The following is a 23,585-nucleotide window of genomic DNA, read 5'->3' on the forward strand; positions in this document are numbered from 1 at the left end:
TGCCTCATGCGCCCTGGCGAGTCTGGCCTCTAGGTCTATTAGTTCTTCTTTCTGGGAGCGCTTGTAACTCGTAATAGCGGAGATGGCTTGGCCTCGGAGGACCGTTTTATAAGCCTCCCAGAGGACCGATGGGGAAGAGACCGAGCCACTATTCTCCGTGAGGTAACACCTTGTCGCTGTTTTAAGAGTTTTGGTCACTTGTGGGACCCTAAGGTATCCCGGGAGTATCGGGTATATGCGCTCTCGGGACCGTTCTGGGTTGGAGAGGGTCAATGTCAACGGGGAGTGGTTTGAGACACCCCTGGGTTTAACCTGAACGTCATCGACAGTGAACCTCCCGTGACCCGGTGCAAGGAAGTAGTCGATCCTCGACAGGCTGTCGTGGACCGCCGAGTGGTAAGTGTAGTGCTGGTCAGTCGGGTGCAGGCGCCTCCAAAGGTCTATCAGGCCTTGCGCTTCTAGGAAGTCACTTAGCCGGGAGGGCCCTGCAGCTTGAGTTCGAATCGGGAACCTATCCAGTGTATTGTGAACCACGGCATTGAAGTCCCCCCCCACAAGAAGGTCTCCTTCCGGGAGTTCCAATAGGAATTTTCCCAAATCTGGGAGAGCTATCGTGTGTAGCGCCGGCGGAATGTACACCGACACTATAGTCAGCTGTCTCCCCTCCCACTGCCCAAGTGCTGCTGCGAAGCGCCCCTGCGTGTCTATTTTCGTGGATTGAAGTATAAATCTGGAGGACCGGTGCATCAGTATCCCTGTCCCACGGGACCCCCTCGTGAATTCTGAATGGACGATCATGCGGTAGCCTTTCCTGTCTAAGGCGCGTGTGGCTGTGCCTGTAAGGTGTGTCTCCTGCAATAGGACCAGGGCCGGGTTGAACCTCTTAATACTATGTAGCACCAGACCTCGTTTGACCTTGTCCCCCAGCCCCCTCACATTCCAGGACATCAGGTGTAGAGGTGTCATTCTCCCTGTCTCAAGGACCCCCCTTTCTACATCATTCTGAGTATTGCAAGCCATTGCAGCTGTGAGTGAGAAATTCTGTGTAACAGTGAAAGTGTAAGCTAACCTCTCGACATGAGCCCGTCATACTAAGTGTGTGTGCCTCGCGTTGCCAATCTACACCTGTAACACCAACCAAAACAATCAAACACCCCCCATTCCCAACTCCCCCCCTCCCTGCCCCCCTGCTAGACGGACCCCGAACTGCCCGCCCCCCCAACTTAGCAGAGTGCCTGATCCAAACCCCAAACATAGTACTTGCTCGTCGGGGTGAGGGACTCTCCGGAGTCGGCGGCCTCCCTTCAAGTCCACGGAGGACCTCCGCCCGGCGTCCTGGACGGCCCGCCCGGCCAGCGTTACCTTTAGTCTAGTCCAGTGAGACTGGGAAGTCATTGATCGCCGACGTTCTCAGTTTCTTGGGCCTCACTCCGCGGGGAATGAGGATCCACGTCCCCTCCGGGCGCGTGGGGATCCGACCGGGATCCATTCGTACGGTGTTTATTCGGTCGCGTGGAGCGGCGGGGAAGACCTGCCTGTCTCCACCCCTCCAGCCAGTCGTGTGCAGCCTCCGGAGTGTCGAAGAACCACGTTCTGTTGTCAGCCACTACTCTCAACTTGGCTGGAAAGAGCATGGCATAAGGAAGTTCTCTCGCCCTTAGTTCCTTTTTGACTTCAAAGAATGTTCTCCTCCTTCATGCGACCTCCGCCGTGTAGTCCGGAAAAAACGCAATGGTGGAATTTTGAATCCTAACTGGGGGAGAAGTCCTCGCCGCTTGTAAGATCGCATCGCGGTCCCTAAAATTGAAGAGTCGTGCAACGATTGGCCGCGGTGCTACTCCTTGTTTCGGACGTCCCCCCGGGACCCGATGCGCCCTCTCCACTGAGAAGAAGGCAGACAGTCCCTTGGGTTTGAGTTCTTGTTCGATCAATTGCTCCACATAGAGGTCCATCGCTCTCGTGTCCTCCGACTCCGGAACCCCAATAATACGGATGTTGTTCCGCCTCGAGCGTCCCTCCTGCTCGTCCAGCTTTGCACGTAGGTCCTTGTTTTCGTTGGAGATTCGTTCAACACTGAGCTGGAGCTCCGAAACATCCTCCACCAAGGATTTGGTCACCACCTCCATCGCGGAAACTTTTTCCGACATCTTGCGGAAGTCGGCTCTAATCAGTGTTATTTCCGTCGAGATTGAACCAACTGTAGCCTGCACTTGCGTCAGGGCTCTCATAACGTCATCGAGGGTTGCTTTTTTCCCCCCCGCTGGGTCGGTCGACTTGCTTGCCTGCGTTCTAGCATCCGGTGGGGAAGTGGATGATTTGTCGAAGGCGTACCTCTCAAGACGTGTCCGCGCATCGCCACCCTTCGGCCCCTTGCCCGCCATGACAGACGTGGTTGTGTCGCAGTGAGTGTTATGAGCAGGGTTGCGAGGGAGTCGAGACTCTTCAGAAGGAGCCCTGGTAGCCGCAGTCTCTGAAAGTGGCCGGGTTGGGGGATCAACTGTCGTCGCCCTCGTCTCTTGGTCCGCCTACGAGATCAGCGGGTGAGGTCGAGTTGCAGCGCAGTCCGTCGGTCCAGTGGTCCTCTTCACTGTAGGAGAGGAAATATCCAGAGGTCAGGGCGGAGCGCGAGTCCCAAGCCCCCAGGGGTGCCCGAATCGATCCACTCGCCGCCCCCACAGGTGAGGTGCAGACTCCGAATCTCCCAGGTCCCAGCCGGGCACTGTGCAGCCCACCCCGGGGGGCTCCTGTTGGTCTGAAGGGCACAGGGGACACTATGGAGCTTACAACGGAGCAGGATCTTCCCCTGCTGCGGCGGGGGCCCAGCTGAGTCGCACCCCGGCAGTCGAAGTGAGGACCCAGAGCACTATGAATGTCCAGGCTGTACTGAGCCGAGACGCAGGTTGCGCAGCGTTCTTCAGGATGTGGTCGCGCTGCCAGCGCGTCAGTGGCTGCCCCCGCGTCTCACCCCCAGAAGCCTCCCGTTACAGTCCTGCCGCAGTTCGGGTGCCGGTCTGTGCTGTCCCCGGCGCAATAGGCTCTCCCTCAGTGCAATGCCGGGCCCCGGCCCCTCCGGTGGTCAGGAGTGAAGGCGGCGGTCGCGGGCTCGGATTGGGTCCTGTCTCCGCAATGCGGAGGTCCGGAGCGTTCCCAGCACTCACCGGGTAGCAAGCGGTGGCGGCCGGTCACTCCCCCGCCGGCTCCAAAGGCTCCGGTGGCCGCGCCGGGTCTCTAGCTCCTCACGTCCCCGGTGCTCCAGTGTCCGCTCCCACTTCCGGCCTCCTTACGCCCAGCCCGGAGCACTTCCTGTCGGCTCCATCACGTTAGGCAGGTCCCCGGTCGCAATCTTCCTCCAGGGCCAGCGCCGGTGACACGGACAACTTAACTTCCCGCCGTCGGATTCAGGATCTGGTCACTGTCGGGCGTGCCGCCCGGCCCCGGGCTTCAGTCCCAGCCCGCAGGGCGAATTATAGTAGCGGATTCGTGATCGGATATGCCTGGAGGCCGCTTCAACCGCGGAGCTCGCCCTCTAGGCTGCCACCATCTTAGGCTGCCAGCCACGCCCCCCCAGAGAACTTTTTAACATTGTCAAAAAACAAACCTCCTCTGGCCCCCCAAAACTATTAGCCACTGTTGAGAGGTGCAAAGAAATTGCTAGCTTCTTTTCTAATAAAGTCAACAAGATAGAGCTATCCTTCTCCACCCCCCCACTCAACCAACTCCTCCCTCATTCCACCCTTCCCTCGGCCAACACCTCCTCCCTAGCATTCCAACTGTACTTTTGTCCACTTCTCCCCCTTCTCCTGTTCTCTCTCAACCCCTCCTCGCTTTCCCTCAGTTTGACTCCAATTATACTGACCTCCAGTCAAAAAACAATGCTTCTGTCAAAAAACAATGCTTCTTGGAGTGAATTCTGTCCAATATCTAAAACTGCTATTCTCAACATCATCTCCAAACTCAAACCATCCTCACATACCAAAGATCCTCTTCCCTCTCATTTGGTTCAGGAACTTAAGCACATCATTGCCCCTCCATGGACCAACGTTATCAACTCCTCCTTTGCTACTGGGAGTGTTCCTGCCTCCCTTCAACTAGGTCTAATCACCCCCATCCTCAAAAACCTGCTGCTGACCGTAATGACTTAAACAATTTGCGCCCTATCTCAAACCTTCCCTTCCTCTCCAAAGCCCTTGAAAAATGTGTCCTGTCACAATTGGATAACCACATCGACTCATTCAATCTCCTTGACGTTTTCCAATCTGGTTTCAGAAAGGGATGCAGCACCGAAACTGCAATGCTCAACATTACTGATGACATTCATCGCTTTTTAGGCAAAGGCGAATTCTCCCTCCTCATCCTCCTTGACCTCTCCGCGGTCTTTGATACTGTTTTAAAAAAAAAATCTTTTTATTGCGAAAATTGACAACCAACTCCATAACATTGCACATCAGTGAGCAGCGGCAAATCATTGATAATTATTGATAAAAGCAAGCACAATCATGGCACGATAATCATCCAACCCATCATGACCCACCCACCGGACTTCAAACCAACCTCTATACCACCCCCATGGACCCCTCCAGTTCAGACATGCAAGGACAGACCCCCTCCCCCCTTCACACTACTCCCTACCCTGAGTGTACCACCCCACCCCATAGGACAACCACTACTGTGGGGAATCTGGGCGGAAGTGGCGTCACACGCCTACTGTGGAGGTACTGCACATTCATCAGCCACCGGCTCCAGCCTGCGCCCTTCTCACATCGGCTGCAAATCCAACCACTCCCCTCTATAGTGTCTCCACGCTGCCCATATCCTATCCCACTTCTTAGGGCAACCTCGGCTTTTGTAAATGACCTTCTCCGCCCACTGGCACCAATCCAAGTCTCGCTCCCACTCCTCCACCGTCGGCGTTAGATCGCTACCCCACAATCGTGCTACGTTCCTTTTAGCTACCATGCTCGCCAGGGCTAACCATACCTTGTCCCACTTAGGCCAGGCGATATCACTGGTTACACCTAACACATGCCACCTAGCCTCGAGCGGCACCTCCGCTCCCACCACTTCAGCCATGATGTCAGTCACCCTAGCCCAAAATGCCCTGATCTTCGCACAGTCCCATAGAATATGGAAGAAGGTTCCCTCCTCCCCGCACCTCCTGAGGCAGAAGCGGGAAGTCGCAAAACCTATTCGGTAATGTGTTGTAAGTGGAGTGTATGATCTGTGCAGGATGCGAAGTTGGACCAGCCGGAACCTTGCACGAATCGCCACCTCTCTTGGGCACTGCAGGGCCTCCCCCCAATCGTTAACCTCCAGCAGCCCCAGGTCAGTTTCCCACCTTTCCCGCAAGGGCCCCAACATGTCCGGGACATTGTTGCTGAGTTTTTTATACGTGAGTGAGATTGCTTTATCGATCATGGGATCTAATAACAACCTGTCCTCTAACGGGGCATACTCAGGCAGCTTCGTCCCTGGGGCTAGGTGCCTGCGCAGGGCAGACTTAAGCTGGTGATAGTGGAGGAATTCTCCGTCCTCCATCTGATATTCAGCCTGTAGACCTGCAAATTTCACCATTTCTCCTCGTTTCCAAACGTCCCCCAGTACCTCAACACCTATCAGGCCCCATCGGCGTAGGTCTTTCAATTTCGTCACGGCTTGAAGAAAGGTTCCAGCCCACAAAGGGGTCTGCTCCGTAAGTTTTGCCTCCCATCCTTGCAACTTCGTCGCTTTTTTCCAGACCGCGGCCACCGCTGCCGTTTGTGGAGGGATAGGAAGGCCCCGCCTGCCTCTAGTATATAGAGCTGCTAGGTATGTGTCGCTCCCAAAGGCTAGTCTGTCCACCCTATAAGCCGGTTCTTCCAGAGGTGAGAACACCCATCCATTCACGTTGACTAGTTGTGTTGCCCAATAATAGAGACGGATATCTGGTACAGCAAGCCCACCCTCGTATGAGCCCCTTTGCAGTTTTCTGAGGGCTATCCTAGGACACCCGCCGCTCCACAACAAGGAGCGTTGTTCAGATTCAATCGTCCTGAAGATCTGGTCCGGGACCAGGAAGGGAGCGCATTGTAGAACGTACAGCATCATTTTAAATAGTACGTCTCTCCCCATCAGTGAAAGTGGGAGCGTTCTCCAATGCTCCACATCACCGTGCAGCCGATCTAACTGCGCCGTGACATTCAAAAGCAGGAAGTCTGATGCAGAATGCATAATCAGATCCCTAAATACTTAAAAACATCCTTCCAGGGAATATCTCTGCATTCCACCGGTAGCCGGGGCTGCGGCCCCGTTAGTACATGCCCAAGGGACTTACCCCAGTTTATGCAATATCCAGAGTAGGTGCCAAACTCTCCGATAATTTCAATCAGCCTTTGGATGGAGGCCGCTGGCCTCTGGACATACAGGAGGATGTCGTCCGCGTATAGGGAGATACGCTCCTCCCATCCCCCCTCCCAGATCGATACCCCACACCAAGGGATCCGTCCGGATCCATTGCGCCAGAGGTTCCAACGCCAGTGCGAACAGGGTGGGCGAGAGGGGGCAGCCCTGACGCGTGCCCCGTCCGAGGCAAAACTCACCCGATAGCACTCCATTCGCCCAGACTCTTGCCAGTGGTGCAGTGTATAACAGCTTCACCCATGCTCGGAAGTGTTCTCCAAAGCCCAATTTTTCCAGAAGTGCGTAGAGGTACTGCCACTCTGTACTATCAAACGCCATATGGGGGTCTAGAGATAGCAGGGCTGCCGGCACCCCTGACCTCGCGGAGACCATTTGCAAGACCCCAAACAGGCGCCGTAGATTGAGACGGGTGCTTTTGTGGGGCATAAAGCCCGACTGATCCGGGTGTATCAGGGACTGTATAACCGCCCCCAATCTTGTAGCCAGAATTTTACCGAGGACCTTTGTCTCAAAGTTCAGTAAGGAGATGGGTCTGTATGAGCTGCACAGTTCCTGCGGTTTACCAGCTTTGTGAATTAAAACGATCGTTGCTGACCGTAAGTCTCTGGGGAGTACCCCCACCTGCTGGGCCTCATTAAACATACTTAGCATGTGAGGTGCTAGGCGGCTTGACACGCAACCGAACGCCTCGGCCGGGAAGCCGTTGGGTCCCGGTGCCTTTCCCACCTGCAGGTCATCCATGGCGTCCTCTACCTCCTGGACCGTTATTGGGGAGTCTAGGATATCCCTATCTGCCTGTTCCAGGGTAGGTAGCTGCAGGGGGGCCAAAAAGTCTCAATATTCCTGATGCGCATTGGGAGGCTGATAAACCGCCTCATAGTACCGTGCGAATTCCGCCGCTATCTCCTCGCCCGTGACTCGCATAGATCCATCCGCCCGTTGTTTTCCCGGGATCCAGTTACGATCTCGGTCCCTTCTCTCTAGCCTGGCTATCATCTTGTTGGCCTTGTCCCCAAGATCATATACTCGTCTCTGGATTGCTAGGGCATGGGATCTCGCCTGATCAGTGAGCAAATCTCTAATCTCCTTTTCGAGGAGCTGCTGCCTATGCAACCTATCTCGAACCTGCTCAGAGGACTCATCCGTCGCATTCTCTAGGGCCTGAAGGTCCCGTTCCAGTTGGTCAATTTGCGCGGTTTTCTCCTTACGGCGTTTCCCGACCTCCGCCTGTACAAAGTCCCTAGCCACCGTCTTATATGCCTCCCACACCACCCCAGGAGAACTGACAGATCCCACATTCTCCACAAAATAGTGGTCGACTCGTTCCCTAAAGACTTCCTGAAACTCCTGGTCTTTGAATAGGAAGGCATCTAAACGGGAGGACCAGCTCGTCCCTGGTCCGGACCACGCAAGTGCACCTCGACTGGGGAGTGGTCTGATATCCCCCTAGCTCTGTGACACCCACCCTGGAAAAAATCCATGCTTCCAACCTGTGTGAAGATGTGGTCAATCCTGGACCCTGAGCCATGAGCAGCCGAAATGTGGGTGTACTGTCGGGTCGTGGGGTTATGTGCCCGCCATAAATCTGCCAGCCCCATGGCCCTTACAAAGTCTCGCAAGTGGCAAGTCCCACCCCTGACAGGGAGTGGCTGTGACCTATCTAGCTCCCTTTCCATGACGGCATTCATATCGCCCCCCAGGACCAGTATCCCTGGTGGCATATCCAGTAGCAGCTTCCCAATGTCGGGGAGAGTGGCACTGTGTAACCTAGGCGGGATATACAAGGAGCATATATTAATAGCCCTCCCCTCCCATTGAACAGCGAGCGCCGCGTACCTCCCTAGGGGATCTAGCCATTGTTTTCCGATCACCAAAGGTAGAGTGTTCCTAATGAGGATTCCCACCCCTCTCGAGCCTGTAGTGAAGCCAGTATGAGCCCGCATCGTATACCCGAATCTATTGAGGGCCCTGCAGTGGTTCCCCAGCAGGTGCGTCTCCTGGAGGAGGACGATATCTGGTGTATGTCTATGTAGATACTGGAGCACCATGGTGTGTTTAATCTTATTTTGTAACCATTAATGTTCCACAATAAAATGCCAATGTGCCTAGTGTGTGGTGTGTGCATCCTGGGTAAATACCACGATCAGCCGCAAAGGCAGGTGCCCGCCCTCTCCTCCCCCTCCTTCCGCTTGCCTGCTACCAGTGCCAAAGGAGCCAAACCAAATACATGATAAACAGAACAAGACAAAATAAACAGTCCCGCATCCGACTTCCCCAATCCCCAAGAACAACCCCCCTCCCTGCAACCCTGCCACGCCCGCCAACCTGGTCAGGCATCCCCCAACAAGCAGAGCACCTGTAGCCCTTAACACAAAAATCAAGGGGGGTGTGAGCTGATACCCAAACCTGCAACTTGAGGACTGCTGTCGGCCCCACGTCACAATTCGCAACTGGCCTCAGCCTGCCCAGTAAAGCCCAGAACACTACAATCGTGGAAGGACATTGCCAGGTCTCCCATCTCCTCCCGGGCCGCCTCTCAACCTATGAAGACAGAGTTAAATGAATATATGTGGCAACTCCCATCATACAGGGCCTCCCCCCTCAGCGGGTCACTTTTGGCAGTAGTTAGTTTACTTCTCCCCCTCTTCTGATGCATCCCGCCCCCCAGAACATTCTCCATGACCACCTCCGGTGACAGCACAAATCAAAAACATAAAATGTCAGAATACATCACATTCACGTCGCGTCACCCCATGTCCGGCGAGGCCAACAGACTCCGGCCCGAGTCTTGCGAGGGGGCAAAGAATGCCTCCGGCGCTGATGTCCACTCCCCGAAGAGCCACCGATGACTCTGGAGACTGAGGCACCGTATTCCTCCAGTTGTCCCTCAGTCCTGAGCCCGCCGTGCCCCCACGCTCCTCCAACCAGGAGCGGGCCTCTTCTGGGGAGGTGAAGAACAGGGATTTACCATCGACTAGAATCTTGAGTTTTGCCGGGAAAAACATCATGTATTTGACGCCTTTTTCTCGAAGCACTTTCTTGACCCCGTCAAATGACCGTCGCTCCTGTTGCACCTTCAGCGTGAAGTCTGGAAAGAACCTGATGACTGCATTATCCAGATGGAGATCCCCTCGTTGGCGGGCCGCCTGCAAGATGGCGTAGCGGTCTCTATAATTGAGGATCCTCGCGATTATCGTTCGTGGTGGGGCCCCAGGACGCGGCGGGAGAACCGGAGCCCTATAAGCTCGCTCAATAGCGAAAAACTTCAAGAGGCGTCTGGGCTGCAGGTGCTTGAGGACAAGATCTTCCGGGAATAAATCCACGCTCGGCCCCTCCATCTTTTCCGGCACCCCCACCACGCGTATATTGTTACGGCTGGCCCTCCCTTCCTGACCCTCCAACCTGGTCACTGCTACCTTCTGCTGGTGTGAGAGTCGTTGGACGTGCTGCTGCAATTGTTTTGTAGTGCTTTGGAGTTCCGCAATGTCCGCAGCATTCTGGGTGGCTTTCTCTGAGGTTTTATTTAAGTCCGCCCTCAGCAAAGTCATTTCTATGGAGACCTTATCAATCTTGGATTCTAGCGTAGTTCCCAGTGTCTGAATGGCCTGCATTATTGAAGTTAGAGATAGCTCTTGTGTGCCCGTCAGGGCGCCGGCCTGCGCCTCGGCTCCACCACCTGCCGCCGCAGTGTAGTTGTCCATAGTATTAGTCTGGGTCATCGTGGATTTTTTAGGAGGTCTATTGACCGCGTTCACAGGCACCGGTTCCTCCCCTGGAAAAGCTCGGGGGGGGGCGCCCCTCTCTCCGCGGTGTCGCCCCACCGTCCGGGCCCCACCCGGGGGTAGTAGCACAGATCACCTCCGCCGCTCCTCCTGCCTGTGCTCCCCGAGGGCGCCTCCACCCTGTGTCCCAATCTTGTGCTCCGTAGGTCAACGGAAGGGTGGCACCACCGCCTCACCACCGTATCCAAATAGGGATTCCCCTGCTATGTCCACTTTGCGATGTCTGCGGGGCCCCCAGAAGTAGCGATGAGGCCCGCGCTCCCTCCACACTCCTGCGCACTCACCGATCCGCTTGGTGCCAGCGCCCGCTACAGTCGTCGGTTAATTCCTGCCCGTGTGGCCCCACCAACGTCCAGAACCAGAGCCCCGGCCAATCGCTCTCTCAAGGGGCTCCTACCTCGTCGCAGTCCCAGCGGGGTCAGCCGCCTGCCCAGAGTGATGCCAGATGGTGGTCCCCAGGCCTCGGTTCTTGCCAGCTCGTTCTCTCCACTTCAGACTGTGGGGGAAGGGGGGAGAGAGATAGGCCCCCCCCCACTAGTGTCAGTCCCGCCGCGCTGGGCTTTCAATAATGGCCGCAGCTGATCAACGCCCCCTCACCGGCAACATGTATTTCCGGCCGGCCTCAGGACCCCACGAGGCCGGCGCCCTCCACCGTGATGTGGGCCACACCGGGTCTCAAGCCGCCACCAGCCTGCGCGGGACCTCCGAGCCCCTCCCGTGCCCAGCGCGGCGCACTGGGCGTCCAAGGATCGCCGCAGGGTCCAGCACCTGACAGGCTTCCCCAACCAGCACCGCTCCCTCGCGGCCGGCCTATGTGACCCTCGAGGCCGGTGACGTCCTCCGAGTTGTGGGTAGCCACAGGCGCCAAACCGCCCTCAGTCGCAGCTGCCGGTCCGGGCCCCCCCAGCGCCGATTGCGCGGACGCTCAAGGATCGTCGCCGAGTCAGTCTACCTGCCGGCGCCCCCAACCAGCACCACTTCCGCACGGCAGGCTTCGGGATCACTTGAGGCCGGTGACTTCCTCCGTAGTGCGGGCCGTAAGCAGGCCCGAACTGCCGCCACCCAATGCGAAGCTGCCGTGGCAGTTACCATCTTTATGCCGATGACACTCAACTATATCATAAGATCAAATCCCACAGCGACATCTTACATCTCAATGATATCCTGACCAAAGTCCAAGCCTGGTTTCATCTTAACCACCTCAAACTAAATCCTAAAAAAAACTGAAATCATCATTTTTCGCTCCCAAAAACAACTCTCTGCCTATCCAACACTGGATTGCAGATATCAAAGCACTTACCTGCTCTCTCTCCACCTCCAACTCTGTCAAATCCCTTGGCATTAGCATCAAACAGAATCTTAATCTCATCCCTTATATTAAAAATGCGGCTAGAGGTGCTCTCTTCACTCTACATCACCTTAATAAAATTAAACCCTTTATTCCAGCTGACGACTTTAAAATCGTTGTACAATCTCTTGTCCTTTCCAGAATTGACTATGGCAACGCCACCCTTGCTGGCACCCCCAAAGTCCAACTTGCCCCGATTAAATCTGTTCTCAACCTGGCGGCCAGGCTTATCTCAGACTGTAAGCGATATGATCACACCTCTCCTGTCCTCAAAAACCTCAAATGGCTTCCAATAGAAGGTAGATCCACCTACAAGATTGCCTGTATCACTCACAAAGCCCTTCACCAAAACACCCCCTCGTAACTTTCTGACAAACTCCAAAAAGCAGGGTGTACTAGATCTCTGAGGAGCACTAACGCCCTTGTCCTAATCCCCCCTCGGGGGGGATTATAAAAAATAAAAAGACTCAATCACGTGCATTCTCAGGTAATGCCCCATCGATTTGGAATTCTCTTCCCAAAGATCTTCGTTGCAACCCTTCCTACCCTCTCTTCAAAACAGCTGCAGTTTTTATGAGATATGGAATGTTTTTCTGTCGTGAGTAGGAGACGTATTAAAAGCTTTGCAATGGGTGTAGAACTTCCATAGTCGTGCGAGCGGCTTCATCCTCCCAAGGCGCCTGTCTTTGCTGATAAAAACAAACATCAACCTGCTATAACTATCCTCCTCATTACCATTGATTTAAATGACTCTAAATGTGCACTGGATAAGGTTGAAATATAATTTCTTTTTGTATTCCAGGTTCACATGGTCCTTCACAATCCAGTGATTTCTATATGTCATGTACAAATTCTTCGCTAGAATCCAGATACATACGATTACTAGTAAGTTACTTGCTCACTAATACTAGAGTTCTGCATTCAACTCTTCCAGTTCGATGTATTCATAGTAATCGTTCCACCTTCTTCTCTCATGGATGCGTGTAGCATCAACAGATTTTTTTTCTCAATTTTTAAGGCACTTTTGGAGAATTCTTCTCTGTGTCGGGTGTCTTTATGCCGCAGCTCTGACTCCTCTACACAGTCTGGGTGCTATATTGAGCACACCTCTAATGCTTGCATTGTAACCTTCAGTGATGGCGCCTGGTTTTCCTTTGTATTGTTGAGTAGTGTGCCCACATTTGTGTCTATCTTCATCATTATGGTAATAAAACGCCTTAGAGGTTATTACAAGCCATTCTTAAAGAGGTCTAATGCATTTGCTTTCTTATTTATATATTTGGAATTTCTTCCCCTGGTCTGAGACCTTCACACTTGTCCCAGTGAAAAAATTGAACCTAAAGTTGTAGTGACATATTTGTGACATATGTAAAAGGATTCCTTTATAACATAAAAACGACCATTAGAAAGTATACATTGTGTGAACTGCGCTTTATACAATGATAAGGGCTAGGTTTTTTTTTTTAATGGTTCGCTTTTTAAACTGTCAATGGCGTTTCGACCCTGTGCGCAATGTAGGATCTCTTCGGGACCTGGGAGTGTGTAGGGACACCTGAAACAAGGGGAAGGATATTGTCAGTCAGGAACTGCGGTGTGTCAGCAGTGCTTGAAAATGGAAAGGTGTACGCATATTATTGCAATACCTGAAGGTGGGTCTGCGCAGCCTAGTGTAAGAGTTGTGCCACCGTGAGTGTAGTGAAGAAAAAGTACTCACACGGGACCCGGCGGGCGCTGTATGTGTGAGAAAATGAAGCATATTATTGTCAAATTGAGACGGAAAATAGGCTTACATGTCTTCGCTGAGGTCACACAATGAGGAGGTGAACCGGTCCTAGGATGCTTGATTCCGGTCCAGGGAACACATGGCTTGGCAGTTCGGGCTGGGCTGTTCCCATGAGGCACAGGGTCAAGACTGATTTGCATATGGCCATGTCTGAACTGGGGTGGCGCGGTGAGCAAAATACCGATGGATTAAACCCAGATCTGTGACTGGGGGTGAATGTTTTACCAATGTGCAACATTCCGTCCATCATCTTGTGTGTTTTGCTGTGCTCCCTATGTGGGAAGGGTATGTCCAGACGTGGGTCCCGTGCTCACTACGCCACTGGAGTCAAGCTATCCTGGCTGATGACGGCTGATTGATCAGAAACTGGTCCGAGGATGCTTGATTCCGGTCCAGGGAAGACATGGCTTGGCAGTTCGGGCTGGACTGTTCCCATGAGGCACAGTGTCAAGACTGATTTGCATATGGCCATGTCTGAACTGGGGTGGCGTGGTGAGCAAAATATCAATGGATTAAACCCAGATCTGTGACTGGGGGGTGAATGTTTTCCCAATGTGCAAGATTCCGTCCATCATCTTGTGTGTTTTGTTATACAATGATAAGGCATTTGTTTTTTTCCTAATCACGTCTGCCTGCATTTTCATTGTGCCTTTGGCGGGAAGAGACTCTTTGCCAATGAACCTAGCAGACACACTCTTGCTGTTCTGCTGATTAGCGGTCCGGGTGCAGGCATATACCTACTTACGATCGTGTAAGGTAAGAGGCCCCAGACAATATCGGCTTGCCAGTGATGCACACAGTGTTCATGACGCGCCCAGCACTCTGATGACATTGTGCTCCCTTCTGTTTTAGACCATCAATCTAGGACGCAAGCTACATAATTACTGAAAATGAATAGCCACCCCTCATGCTACTAGGAACGATCGTGTTCCAGTACACACAAAGCCTGTACCTCTAGCGCGTAACGCACCCATCTTTGTAAGTCTGTTTTACCATTTCTAAGCTTCCAACAGCTGCCTTTGAACAGCCATCTACTTAATGTACTACAACTCTGTATCTATAGTGCCCACGCCTAGACTACATAATCTGAAAACCCCTCATATAGGAATTTTCCTGGAATGCTATTCGTTGATTTGCCAGCCTACTTCTACCCTCACATGGGGTAATTTCACCTCCTTATTGTAAGACATTTAAGATTATTTTACGTCTTAATTTAACAATAATATGCTTGATTTTTTCACACACATAGCGCCCGGCCGGGTTCCCTGTGAGTAATTTTTCTTCACTATACTCACGGTGGCACTACTCTTACACTAGGCTGAGCAGACCCACCTTCATGTATTGCAATAATATGCGTACACCTTCCCGTTGCCAAGCACTGCTGACTCACAGAAGTTCCGGACTGACAATATCCTTCCCCTAGTTCAGGTGTCCCTCAACACCCCCAGGGTCCTGAAGAGACCCTACATTGCGCACAGGGTCGAAACGCTGTCGACAGTTCAAAAAGCGAACCATTAAAAATGTATACTTTCTAATGGTCGTTTTTATGTTATAAAGGAAACCTTGTACATATGTCACCGATATGTTACTACAACTTTAGTTTCCATTTTTTCACTGGGACACCATTCACTTTTGCTTAATTATTATTTCAATACTCTGTATGTATTGTTCTCTTATAAAAAAGCACTATAAATAATTGCTTATGAAATACAAATCCTACGTGTGTTCGGCCTTCTCTCTTTTTGACATCTTATTAACCCTTTTTATTGCCATTGCGCATTTGTATACTTGTGTCAAGTTGCCATTAGTCCATAGGAGCCATTGTTTTTTATTAACACTTTAACTTCCCTGGTTCCTAGTGAGTAGGGTGCCCTTGTTTTGGTTTTTAAAGCACACTATGTCAGCATTTTTTTTTAAAAGGAAACCACCGGTACTACAACTATCAGCTGATTTTAGAAAGAAGCATACTCGTGTCTGCTCTTAATCTCCTCTTAAAGACTGTGCCTAGGACACTGCAAGACATTTACGAATCAGGGCTGTAGCTGCTACTTTTCTGCTGGTCAGTTGACTGACAAGAGACACAACCATTATTTGTAAATGGAACAAATATACATGCAAGGGCTACATCATTTAGTATTTCAGGCTAAGTTCTTGTGTGTACCACAATGTAGCCGCTCCCAGTGTGGTTTCGCTAGTGCAGTTTTTAGTTTGTGAGTGCAGGCATCTCACACAAAGTGAAGGATGGTCTCACACACCACCTGGTGTCATGCTTCATCATAGACCAGTCCTTGCTCTCTAAAAACTTGGTTTGATAGAGTGCGGGCATACATCTGACGACAGGGATGCACTTCTAAACTAAGTGGGAGCCATGGGGGAAAAATTTGAATTAAAAGGCCATTTAAGGTGTCAGCTTAAATTTAATAGTGCTGGCATCTATATGGTGGTTTTAAATAAGGTGATCGGTGTAATGGGGATATTAAATTACTGCTGCACTTTTAGCCACTCACGATAGAACGATGGTGATTGTGGCTTACTCTGTTTTTCGTTGTATGTGTCATAAGCTATATGACAGTAAATATGTTTTTTAATATGTTTTTCTTTCAGGATTTTAGAATTTAGCCATTTCACAGTGGAGTGTGATCTTCATCACCCCACTGAGTGGATTCCTCTCACCATAGTGTGGTAAGAGTGGAGCCTGTACTTTCTTTCACGGTCCTGATGAATGCCACGGACCCAACTGGGCCTTTAGGCGAAACAGGTTGACCTCATTCATAGTGGTGGGGGGACATTAATATCCCCATTACACCGATCACCTTATTTTAAACCAACATATAGATGCCAGCACTATTAAATTTAAGCTGACAGCTTTAATGGCCTTTTAATTCACATTTTTTTCCCAATGGGCCCCCGCTTAGTTTAGAAGTGCATCGTCAGGTGTATGCCCGCCCTCTATCAAACCAAGTTTTTAGAGGGCGAGGACTGGTCTATGATGAAGCATGACACCAGCCCCTAAATTTTAAGATATATCTGGTTTGTGGTTGGAGATGGTTATGTCAGTGCTGCTGGGTCTGCAGGTTACTATTCCATTGTAGTATGCTCTTGGGTCTTGTATGGTCCTCAGTGTCTGTGGTGTCATTGTGGTTAGTTGTTGCTTAGATTTATACCTTCTCTCACTAGATGCTGCTGTTTTATGAGTGCAGGGTCAAGACTGATTTGCATATGGCTGGGTCCAAACTGAAAGGCATGGTGAGCAAAAAAATGATGGCTTAAGGCCCAGATCTCTGTACTGGGGTGAATATATGACATTGTTCTGCATTCTGTCCATCAATTGTTGTTTTTACATTTGTCACCCTGAGTGGCACGGGTATGCCCAGACGTGGGTCCTGTGCTCTCCATGCCACTGGAGTCAAGCTATCCTGGTTGATAAGGGCTGAAAGCCCGAAACCAGTCCTAGGATGTTTGTTTCCAGTCCAGGGAGGACCTGGCCTGGCAGTTTGGGCTGGACTGTTCCCATTGGGTGCAAGGTCAAGACTGATTTGCATATGGCTGGGTCCAAACTGAGCAAAGAAATTATGGCATAAGGCCCAGATCTCTGTACTGGGGTGAATGTATCACATTGTTCTGCATTCTGTCAATCAATTGTTTTTTGCAGCTGTTTTATGTGTAGCATTACTTAGACTTTTAGGTTGAGTTAGGAGAAGTCGGTAGTTAGCAATAGATTTTCTAGGTGATAGTTTTAGTTGCACTGTATGCACCGGTCAGAAGGTGCTTCGTTCCCATAAAGTACTTGACATTTCTGTAAGTATTCTGAGTTTTCTTTGATGATCTCTCAGCTCTCAAGTTGTGGTTCACTGGCAGATTCTTTTTGTATTATGTTTTAATGATCTTTAAATACAAGCAGCAAACATAGTATGACGTGGGTGATCTATGAACCCAACAAGTCATCAGTTATAGCCTACCCCTTCAACCCGCCACCACCACCCCTCGGAGATAACTGCTTGTATTTTGAGTGATTTGCCCAAAATCACAGAATGTTGAGCTGACGCTAAGACTCAACCTCCCGAGACAGCAGCTGTTACTGCACGCCCTTCACCGCATGTTTGATGTCGTTTTTTAAGTGTTGCCAGATGGACTCATTTATAAGCTTAAATGCTGTTCCAGTCACATTGTGTGCCGTCTCTTCCCACCCCTTCACCGCTTTCATTTTCAACATTATGTCTTGTTTCCTGCTCACCCTGTGCTGTCTCTCCCTACCCCTTCATCCCGCCCCCACCACTCCTCCGAGATCACTGCTTTTATTTTAAGTGATTTGCCCAAAATCGCAGGACACCACTTGCTTATCAGCGGCTCGGCACCCTGAAAGTTCCAGGCCGCACAATATACTGTATTACTAAAACCGTATAAGGTCCCAACGTCGAGACCTATTGCATTGCAAATGCTTGTTGTCCACAATAGGTATTCACACCAAATTTGTGTCCTTTTCTTCTAACATCCTAAGGATTCTAAAGGTACCCAGGGTTTGTAGATTCCACTTGATGGGCCCAAGAAATTAGTCAAAATACAACAAAATATTGGTTTGGGGTGAAAAATTGAGAGAGTGCTGCATAAGAAAGTGTCTTTTTGTCCCTGCAAATGGGGATAGCAAGGTCCTGGTGGGAGGCCCGCAAGGCCAGGCGCCCTCAGCCAGTATGTCACGCAAGGCTGCCACAGAAGGCCCAGCTGCAAAGCAGGCAGCGCTGCACTAGTGGTACCAGTGGCGGCCCACACTGCCCCTCCTACTTCCTGTGGGAAGCCCGGGTGCTGCCAGGCTCAGGCCCAGGCATCAGCCGGCAGCCGCCAATATAGTAGTGGGGCCCCCAATGTGCACGGGACACAATGAGGAGTCTCTTCCCACCCCAAACGGGCAGGCTTGCGAGTGCACTCCGGGCCACGCAATGAGCAGGGTAGCCACGGGCTACCCTAAAGCGTGCTCTTCAGGGGGAGCACGGCCCAGAGGAAATAGCAAGCAGCAGCCACAACCTGTCTCCTGGCTCACCCTTCATGGGGAGTGCGGCAGCCCACTCTGGGACTGACCAAAGCGCAGGGTCTCACAGAGTGGGGTAGGCATTACCCTGATGTCAGCAGGACACCACCCACTGCTCGGTGCCGCGGGCTCCAGAGGTAGCCAAAGTTCGCCAGCGTGGGCTGGCGGGTTGCAGTATGTATGATGGCTTTCCGGGTTGGTGGCCAGCCCCCTCTATGACGGTTGCCTGCTGGATTGTAAGTTCGGCCGGCAGAGCCTCTCTAGAGAGGGCCCTTCTTGCAGCCTAGCTAAGCTCCACCTCCCTTCTTACTTTCTTAAATGTTTTCTCCCATTGAACCCCTTCACAGTTGTCCCTTCAGGTTGTTAGCCTTCAAAACAGTTATTTTTGTATGCCATCACATCAGCAGGGCATGTCATGGAACTACAAGTGCTGACTGTAAAACCAGTCTCTACTACCTTCTTTCCAGACAAACTGGTATTACGGAGCAGAACTGCCTTTCTCCCTAAAGTGGTTACTCCATTCCACTTATGTCGATCCATTACACTTCCCACCTTCTATCCTCCTCCTCCTTCTATGAAGGATGAAGAAAGACTGAGGGGACTTAACCCGAACCGTGCAGTCAGCTTCTATATTGATAGAACCAAAGAATTCAGACTCAATGATCAACTCTTTATAGGATACATAGGGAAAGTGAAAGGAAAAGTGATTCACAAACCAACACTCTCAAGATGGATCATCCTGTGTATCAAAATCTGCTTCTCCATGGCTCAAAGAGAGCCACCTAAAGGTATTCATGCTCTTTCTGCTATAGCTACATCACCTAGTCTGCCCTAGCTAGAGGTGTTCCTACAGCAGATATATGTAAAGCAGCATCCTTGTTCTCCCTTCACACGTTTTTAAAACACTACTGCTTGGATTCAGAAGTAGGAAGGGATAGTTACTTAACTCGCTCAGTTCTACGGGACTGTTTGGTTTAGTCCGCCTTGCTCACACCTCCAAGTGTGTCACTGCTTAGAAATTCTATTCAAAAGGTGTGGAATCTGCAGGTAGATGTATCCATCAGAAATACAAGTTACCTACCTTTGGTAATTCTTTTACTGGTGGATACAAAGTCTACCTGCAGATTCCTCACCAATTCACCCTCCTCCCCATAGCTACCAAGACTCCTTCTCATTCCTACTTACAGCTGTTTACAAATGCATCTTTTATACATAGTTATTAATTACATTATTGTTAGAACCCGGAGGTCTCTGGTTGGCACAGGTAGGTACGGTCTGCCTGCGTGAATGAGGGTTTTTTAAGTACTTTTTTAAGTACTGACAGACAGAACATAGTGGACCCTGGCAGCAGGTACAAGTGATCCATTCCCATTTGATTTTGGCTGATTTAATAGGAAGCTGAATGGATCAGACCTTCTTACTCCCCCATTCCCTGATTTGAATATATATATATAAAGTGCAACAAGTTTAGCAGTGTTATGTGCAAAATAGGACAGTGGGTTATAACAAACCAGATATGTCCAGAATCAGCTTCCCGAACGGTGCACATTCTCATTTGTCAAGCAGTGCTCTGGAGTATCTAACAGTTTTTTTCTTGCACTATTTAAAAATGAATCATTGGATTACCTCTTCTGGTTCCCCTACTATCCGCCTACATACCATCTACCACCCCCCGGTAATTCTATCACCTTTGCCGAGGAGCTGTCTAACCTCATTATTCAAGCATAGCTCTCTAACTCCAGGAATCTCTTCCTAGGAGACTATAATATTCATTGGAATAAAAATGAGGACCCTGCAGTTATCCTCTTTAACGATACTCTGGACATTAGTGACTTGACTCAACTCTGCCAATCTCCAAATCACTCTAAGGGTGCCACCCTTGATGCTATTATCACTAGCAAGGATCTGGCTTCCCTCTCCAAGATCATTCCCATTGACTGGTCAGATCACCACCCTATCCTGTTCACCATGAACAGCTCTATTACTCGTCCTACCCCAAGCGGCAGCTTACCAATAAAACAAACCTGAAATCTTCACCTCGTTTCCCCTGGCGAGTTGGAATCTACAAGTTCGAGGCATGTGGGCTGCTAAATTCATATCTATAGCATAGATCGCCGCCTAGTGTTGGGTCCGGATGATTGCACATTGTTGTCCTGGAAGAGTCTTCGAAGTATCACGAGATAGGTGGCTCCTCCCCTGGACTACAGTGCGCATGGGCATCGACTCCATCCCCAGATTGTTTCTTTCCGCCATTGGGTTCGGATGTGATTTCGACGTCTCCTGTTTGGAATCGATAAAACAACTTCTTTAAGGCCAAAAGGCCTTCGTTACCTCGTCGGTATTGTTCGGTCTCGTGTTTATTCCAACTCTTCGAGTCGGATATCTGGAGAGTCGGGTGACTCTTCGGTCATCGAGGCCCTGTCGACGCAGCAAGACCCCGACGATACTACGATGGAACGGAGTCCCACACATCGACGTGCATCCTGTATGCAACAAGTGCCTCTCGCCAGACCACAACGAGGCCAACTGTATGGCCTGTTCGAAGTTCAGGTCGAAGAAGACGCTCAAGCTTCGGCGCGTGGCGCGCCTCGAGGCCCGGCGAGCTGCTCCGGCACCTGTCGACATCTTCGACCCCGCAGCAGAAGAGCAAGTGCTTCACCTGCAGATTTCGCCTACATCGACGGAGGTCGAGGCCGACTACAGAGAACCTGTCGAGGGCCAGGACCTAGACGAAAACGTCGAGGAGGTAGGGGACGTCGAGGAAGCTTATGGGGCCATGGAAGATAGCTCGGAGGAAGAGCTATGCCCCGAACGTTCAATTACTCAGGCTCAGGTCACGGGATCGCCACACGGCCTTACCCACGACCCTGCACCTCAATCCTCGGCCCCGCCTTCTGGCCCGGCTACGAACACACCAACGGAGCCTCCATTACCCAAATCGAAACCGAAACTAAAGACATCGGAATCGAAAACAACAAAGATGGCCGACACGCCATCGAAACCGAAGACGTCTGCTACGCCATCGACGCCGTCGTCTTCGGAGGCCTCGAAGACGAAAAAGGCTGTCGAACAGGCTAAGGTACCGAAAGAGGTCAAAGAGCCAAGCTCGAAGGAGGTCGTCGAGCAGGTGTCGAGCAAGGTGGTCGAGTCGAAGTCGAAGAAGACTGTCGAGCCGCCTTCAGCCAAAACTACCGCGCCATCAGGCAAACGCCCAGTCGAAGCGAAGTCAGCGACAGGCACCGAGCCAAAGTCTGGAGCCCCGACGCTGAAAGAAAGAGCTGCTGATCCGAAGCCAGGGGCGTCGACTACTAAACCCGTGGCAGGGGTCCGGAGCGCAGTTGTCGAGGGTGCGTCTGCGCCTCCGGCAACCAAGGAAAAATCTTCGACGCTCGGATCTTCCCCTGGAGGCGGACCGAGGTCTTCGGTCGGATCGACAAAGCCGTCCGCTTCTTTCACAAAGCAAGTCTCGGACTCCCTCACGTGGATACGGGAAAAGGGTTTGACGTCGGAGACTCAAACGCCCTCGGTTCCACAGTCGATAGCACCACCGAAAAAGACTTCGATGCCGATACTCTATACTTTACCGCCGAAGGTGGCGCCGAAGGCCTTTGCACCTCGATCGGTGCCAAAGGACTCAGGAGGGTTGGGGCAAACGCAACTGAGTGGACGTTTCGGTCGACAGCAGTCGGAACAGTATATTGACGCCGACACGGGAAAATTAACGCTCTTCAAGCGAAAAATTACATCCCAGCCTTTGGAGTCGTTTGTGATACCTCTAAAGAAGAAGAGGCCAGCACCAGAAACTCCAGAACTCGTTGAACCAATTCATCCTCGACCTAGAAGGAGTCCAACACCTTCACCCAATGGCTCATATGGAGATGGGGGTGAACAGGATGAGGAGTATAACTTTCCTGATAACACTGACCCTGATGAGCAACAAGACTCATGGATAGACTCTGGTGACCAGGGGGACCAACAAGTGGTACATGACCCACAGGTTTATGGTGTGAAGACTTCTCCAACTGAAGACTCGGCGGCATTTAATGCCTTGATTGAAAGGGCGGCTGCAAACCATAAGGTGGAAATGCACGCCGACCCAGTGGAAGTTGACTTTTTATTTGACACATTCTCTGCAGCAGAAAAAACTGTGAAAACACTTCCAATGCTTAAGGGGGTTCTCAAGCATGCCACAGACATCTTCAAGGAACCCACAAGAGCAAGGGTGGTGAACCCGAGAATAGAAAAGAAATACAGACCGGCACCTGGGGACCCAACTTATATACGGGGCCAGTTGCCTCTAGACTCTTTGGTAGTCTCCAATGCCCGCAAGAGAGCGAATTCACAGACAACGGGTGAAGCTCCTCCCCCAGACAAAGAGTCAAAAGTGCTGGAGGCATCGGGGAAAAGGGTGGCAGCACAGGCAGCCAACATCTGGCGCATATCTAACACACAAGCCCTGTTGGCCAGATATGATAGGGCGCATTATGACACCTTAGAGCAGCTACTACAACACCTTCCAGACGAGTTTAAAGAAGGGGCTGAGATGCTGATACAGGAGGGCAAGCTTCTTTCCAACGCTGCAATTAAATGTGCGCTTGATGTTGCAGATACAGCAGCAAGGGCGATAAATACTAGTGTGATGTTGAGGCGTCAAGCATGGCTCCGCATCTCAGGGTTCAAGCCGGAGATACAAACGACTATCCTCAACCAGCCTGTTAATCCAGACAGACTGTTTGGCCCGGAGGTTGACACCACCCTCGAGAAGATCAAAAAAGATACTGAGACAGCTAAATCCATGGGGGCACTTCAGTCTCAGCAATTCAGAGGGAGCACTTTTCGTCGCTCAAGTACACGAGGTGTTAGCAGGGGACACTTGGCACAGCAATCGCAATTCAATAGAGGTGGCGCACAGTCCTCGTACCTCAAACAGGGTAGAGGGGGTTACAGAGGAAACACCGCCAAGGGCAGAGGCTGAGGCAGCTACAGTTCCCGTTCCTCTGCTGCCAACAAACAGTGACTCTCTGTCACTGCCCCCCGACCATCCAACACCTGTCGGGGGGAGACTCCAGCAGTTCCTGCCAGTCTGGACGTCCATCACCACAGACAGGTGGGTAAGGAAACTTATCCAGTTCGGTTATTGTTTGGAGTTAACGTCCACTCCACCCAACATACCCCCAAGACAACGTCCTATGTCAGCAGAGCACTTGCACTTATTGCAGCAAGAGGTTCTTGTGATGCTGCAAAAAGACGCAA

At 51.3% G+C, this 23,585-nt stretch overlaps 2 protein-coding genes across 6 annotated transcripts in view; both read left to right on the plus strand.

Annotated features, from left to right (window-relative positions):
• The window catches only part of LOC144772264 (uncharacterized), a 1,157,681-nt gene that overhangs the window by 832,433 nt on the left and 301,663 nt on the right, over positions 1-23,585 (plus strand). The window lies entirely within an intron of this gene.
• Positions 1-23,585, plus strand: part of LOC144773674 (uncharacterized) — a 233,401-nt gene that overhangs the window by 31,258 nt on the left and 178,558 nt on the right. Inside the window, exon 3 of the mRNA XM_078658828.1 lies at positions 12,329-12,411. The gene's annotated coding sequence lies outside the window, so the exon portion shown is untranslated. The remainder of the gene's footprint in view (positions 1-12,328; positions 12,412-23,585) is intronic.

This window comes from Lissotriton helveticus, chromosome 8 (genome assembly GCF_964261635.1).
Source record: "Lissotriton helveticus chromosome 8, aLisHel1.1, whole genome shotgun sequence".
Classification (NCBI taxonomy): domain Eukaryota; kingdom Metazoa; phylum Chordata; class Amphibia; order Caudata; family Salamandridae; genus Lissotriton; species Lissotriton helveticus.